Source organism: Podarcis cretensis (genome assembly GCF_951804945.1).
Source record: "Podarcis cretensis genome assembly, chromosome: 9".
Taxonomy (NCBI): domain Eukaryota; kingdom Metazoa; phylum Chordata; class Lepidosauria; order Squamata; family Lacertidae; genus Podarcis; species Podarcis cretensis.
Window position 1 is genome coordinate 20102034 of NC_137178.1, and position 6000 is coordinate 20108033.

The window sequence follows — 6000 nt, forward strand, 5'->3', positions numbered from 1 at the left end:
GCTTTTCATTATCAAATTCCACAGTAGTTTACAAGATACAGTACATTAAACAGTATGTATATAACTAGCAAGAACTCAGAGAGTGAAAACAGTAGAACAATATAAAGCAATATTACTAAAAGCTAGGTATTTGAACCAGCAAGAGTTGTTGAAAAAGGTATGGCTGTAACAGATCCAAAAGACAACTAAGGGATTCCATAGACTGGGTGCCACAACAGAGAAGGTGCTCCCCCACTTGTGCAAGATGTATACTGGCTACCAGTTAGTTTCTAGGCCCAAGTCAAACTGCTAGTTTTGACCTATTAAGCCTTCAAGGGCCCAGTACTACAATACCTCAAGGACCGCCTCTCCCCAAATAAACTGCCTTGGACTCTGGGATCATCATTTGAGGTCTTTTTTGTGTGTGCCTCCTTCATAAGAGGTCTGGAGGGTGGCAACATGAGAACAGGCCTTTTTTGTGGTTGCCCCCTGTTTGTAGAGTGCTCTTCCAAGGGAGGCTCACCTGGTGCCTTCATTATACAGTGGTACCTCTAGTTGCGTTCACCTCTGGTTACGTATCCTTTGGGATATGTACGCAGCAAACCCGGAAGTATTTTCCCGGGTTTCGCCACGCGCACATGCACAGAAGTGGCACCTCTAGTTGCGAATTCCTCGGGATGGAGCCAGAGCTCCGGAATGGATCCCGTTTGCAACCGGAGGTGCCACTGTATATCTTCAGGCAACAAGCAAAAATGTTCTTCTATAACCAGGCCTTGGGCTGTTTTAATAATCAATGGCCTTTTAAACGTGTTTATGGGAGCAGCATCCTTGGTTTTTTGTTTTTTTGTTGCTATGCTATTATGTGTTTTGTGTTTGCATTTTGCATTTTGCTCTGTGAACTCAAACCCTCCAACATTTCTCCAATGAAAATAGGGACATCCTAAGGATATGTGAGATATTCTGGGATCAAATCAGAAACTTCTGATTTAGCTTCTCTAAATCAGGGTCGTCCCTGGAAATCAGGGACACTTGGAGGGTCTGTGGATGCAGGGCAGTGTTTGTGTATGTGTGTGTGTATGTGTATACACACACACACACACGCATGCATGTGCGCGCGCGCGCACACACATATATATAAATGTTGGATGGAGCAACAGGTGAGTGTGATCTGTAGATCTCAGTGAATGGGAAAATTTCATTTGCAAAGGAAAACATATGGAATTATCATGGCTCATTCTTAGGGCAATTTCCTCTCACCCTCTGATTCCATGGCCTTGTCTGCTGAAAAGAGGAAAATGGATACCAAGGTTGTGATACTGCTGTGCTGGCTCAACCTCAGTTGGGACATCGGCTCATATGGGTTCTTTAAGTGTCTTGCAGTAGAAGGCTGAATCATATGCACATCTTCTGCGGGAAGTCCCACTGGAAATACTGGGACTTACTTCTGCTTAAGCATGCAGGGAAAGAGCTACAATGTGGACCCCTGTGGTTAATTGAAGGAAAGACACTATTTACATACAAATTATAACTAAATCATGAACTGGGCATTAAAATAAGTCAGCAGTCCCACTTCTGTTTACTTGGAACTTTTATCCATAAAAACCAATCGGACTTACATCCAATAAAATATGCACAGAATGGGAGCTTTAATGTGAACTTAATTGATACTTTTCATTCCGAAAATTAACACAGGACAAAGCTTGCCCCCTAATTCATTTTGCCCTTTTTGTCCATCCCCCCCACCCCTGGTGCTACAATTACTCTGTGAAAACTTGGAAATCTACAACTTCCCTGGGATTTAGAAGGTACTATCAATCTTTCCTAATAACCTTTGGTTGGTTTTCTGACTAGTTCTCTTTTATTATGTTTTATTGCATTGGTATTTGTATCTAGTATTCTGTTTTATAGTGCTTTTATTATTTGGCTACAAGTTTGAACTTCAGAAAAGCAGTTTATAAATCTCTTATATCAATAAATAATAATTCACTGGGACTTAAGTCTGAGTAAACACACTTAGGATTGAGTTCTAAGTCAGCCAAAAACGTTTTCTCCATTTTTATTGCCAGGTTTATGGAACCTAAGTTCTCAAGAACATCAAACCATATATCATCATTTGTTATGAAAATATGCATCAGTGGCCTATATGCTTCCATCACTTACCACCACCTGGACATTCTAGGCTGACTTGGTGAACATTTTAATGGTATGTGGATATATTTCATAGAAGCATAGAATATAGAGTTGGAAGGAACCCAATCTAGTTCAACCCCCTGCAATGCAGGAATCTCAGCTAAAGCATCCGTGACAGATGGCCATTCATACAAAATTATTGTCCCCTCAATTATAGTCTTCTTTCAACAGAAATACTTCTAGGATCTGTGTGGGGATATGTTCTGTTACTGTTGAGAATTTATATACCGTATTTTTTGCTCTATAAGATGCACCAGACCACAAGACGCACCTAGTTTTTGGAGGAGGAAAACAAGAAAAAAAATATTCTGAATCTCAGAAGCCAGAACAGCAAGAGGGATCGCTGCGCAGTGAAAGCAGCAATCCCTCCTGCTGTTCTGGCTTCTGGGACAGCTGCGCAGCCTGCATTCACTCCATAAGACGCACACACATTTCCCCTTACTTTTTAGGAGGGAAAAAGTGAGTCTTATAGAGCAAAAAATACGGTATTTCTGTGGTAACTTTTAGGATGAAAACTCTTTCAAGGTGGCTTACATCCAAAAACACACACATGAAACTACACAATCACATTCCAATAAAGTACAGTTTTCTGAAACAGCACATTTCACAATCCAGAAACACAGTCAAATAAACCTAGATTAAACAATTTAAGAGATTTAAAAAACACTTAGCAATACAAATCAATAAATCTCTGCGTCTCAACTAAAAGCAGCTTGAAATAAATAGGTTTTCAAGCTCTCTCTTTTTTTTGAAAGTCAGTGATGATGGAACCACATGCATATATCTCATGGGAAGGAGTTCCATAGAAGTGGGACCACCACTGAAAAGGCTTTGATCCTGAATACATTTACATGCCTTTTTTGTGCCTTTTGAGTTTCACAAATGGTTGGATAAAAGATACTGTCTTTGCAATATAGCTGTCATGCAGGTATTTGATTGTCTAGGTTTGCACAGGGCTTTTGCTATTCGTGGCTCCCTCCCTGACCCAACTCTGTTACTTGAACTAATAAAGAAACATGGTTAATGCATTTCTCATGTTGGATGGAATCCTATGCTGCACGAGCTTCTAGCCAATGAAAGCTAGATGTGGATTCCTGACTCCGCTGAAGTAAAAATGATGCAGTCCTTCACACAGTTAACCTGTCGTCAATCAGCCTGAACTGGATTTTTATCAGCAGAATGTTTGTAGGATAGAAGCCTGTAACATTAACCTCAGTGGAATCAGGACTTTGTTCTCCAGTATGACTTAGGAAATATCACCCTGCAAGGGTAATAATGTTATGATCCTTACTGACTTTTGTGAGTCCATTCCTCTATCTGTCCCTCGTCTATTGCAATATGGTTGATTTTTGCCTTCACTATAATGTAAAAAAGAATGGGTGGGTGTGGGGGAAATGAACTGAATATCATTGGATAATTTCTGTGCATTACGAAAACTTTGCAAGATCCTCCTTTTTAATTTAGGGTTGGTATCTTTTCCCTGTTGGGGAAAATATTAGTGTCCCCCCAGTGTTTGCACAGGGTGAGCATAACATCAGCTTTTCCTGGTGGAGAACTTTGAATTTATAGCATGCTATAGCACTTTTCCAACCCCTTCAAGAAAGTCCACTTGTAAGAAACATCACACATGACATTTCCAAAACTATAGTTGTCAGGAACTCTTCCTTTTCTCAGCAGTTAAACAACGTTCTCGTCTAATTGTGTATGATGCACAAGAAAGCAGTTCTGATTTCAGACAGTAGAGGGCACACTGCCTGGTCATTCCTGGCCTCCAAAACTGTCTCCAGCATTTTCCTCAAGCCTTCAGCCTTACTGTGAAAAATCCTTTCTATTCTCACAGCTAAGCATTTTGGCTTTTTGATGATTATCAGATTTGCTCTAGTTAAATATCTCAATCTAGATCACTACTTCTAAGACTCCAGCTTGATGAATACTTTGAAAAAGTAATTATTTCTTAGTGAGCAGTACAAACAGCACAGCTTGCGCTCTCTCTGATTATGTGGACACATCTCTGTCCTGTTACATAGGGGAAGGGCTGTAGCTCTGTGATAATGTGTGTACTTTGCACACACAGGATCCTAGGCTCAATTCCTGGCATCTGCAGGTAGGTCTGGGAATCTCCCCTGAAAGCCTTGGAGAGCTACTGAGCTAGATGAGCCAATGTTCTCACTTGGTATAAGGTTGTTTACCTCCTAGGTTGATTACATGCAAGTGGTGGAGCATAGTGAATCTGTATGGGGTTGGAACTGACATTCCTAGTGAAAGATGCATTCATATCTAATCGTACAATAGTGTGCTGCTAAATTTGCAGCCTGCAAAAATGAAATAGGAGTTGTTGGATAATCTTTTTTAAAAAGATCTGTGGTGGCTTATTCATATGGAAGCCATTTCTTGGTGTGGAGGCTAATTGCAGGTACACACACAAACCGGGTGCTGCATATACATGTAATAAAGACATAAAGATGTGAAGGGCTTACTAAGTCAGTTACAGGGTTATCCAAGTGGTTATATACCCCTAACATTTCAGCAGGGCCTAGGTAACTGAAATTTTGACTTATTATTATTATTTTTTAAAGTGGAAAACTGACATTAGATCCTCTCTTCCCAGGAGGGTGAAGGCTGACATTTTGTACACACCCAGGTTTTTTTTTAAATGCACAACACTCCATAAATATCGGGGGGGGGGATATGACATGTCCCGCAAAATAACTAACACATTCCAATGCTAGCTGGGAAGCTTATATTTAGTGCACATGTGTGGACTCCTTGGCACACATTAAGAGGGGGGAAATGAAAATGGGCATTTGTACATCTTTATCTGAAAGAATTAAGATCATTCCACATCACACACAGAGTAAATTGACATTTAGCTCGTAAATACTCTATAGCTCCAAGATAAGCTGATTCCTAGGAATGTAAAATGTTTGGCTATAGAAGTTCCCTTTCACAGTTATGTAAATCAGATCCTAAAAACGTTTTCCAAAAAAACAATTAATTCCTAAGTTATGCTATCAGTAAAGACAAATTAATCTCTTTTGTAATCCCTGCTATACTGTTAACATATTTATGAAACAAAGATAGCAGAGAATGAAAACTAATGTGACAACATCTCTCCCCCCCCTCCAACCACCCACAATATGCAACCCTGCATCTCCCTGCATACATTTAAGGGGGAGACTTAATGATGTGCCAAGTTGTGTTTCCCCCCCCCCTTTTGGGAATCGGGGTTGGGGGGGGAATTAATACATATTTCCTTGAGAGTGCAAGTTAATTCCTTTTTATGCATTAATGACACTCTTATTCACTAACCCCTCAAATATGTTTATGTGCATTATAAAATGTGCATATCTAGAGCTGTATTGCTATAAATTATGCTTTAATCAACGTGCTAAGAGCCTGTCTACTTGGGAAGAGAACATATATTTGCATATGAATCCCAAGTCTATTTATAACGTCAACCATCACTTATTTAGGGTAGCCACTCCTGAAACAGTTGAAAGGAAATGTATAGCAGTTGCAACACACTTTTGGTCTCAACCCAACTAGAAGGACTCTGGGCACAAAATCCCTCTTGCTCATTAATTAATTAAATTCATATACTGCCCTTCATGTGTGGATCACATGATGGTTTACATGGATTAAGAACAAAAGATTAGGAATCATGTAGCAGGAAGGTCCATAGCTGGGGGTAAACCTGAAAATTTACATGCAAAGAGTTCCACATATAATCCCCAGCATTTTCAGAAAAAGCTGGGAAAGACTTTTCTTTGAGACTCTAGAGAGCTGACGTCATTCGGTACAGACAATACTAAGCTAGGTAAAAGGTAAAAA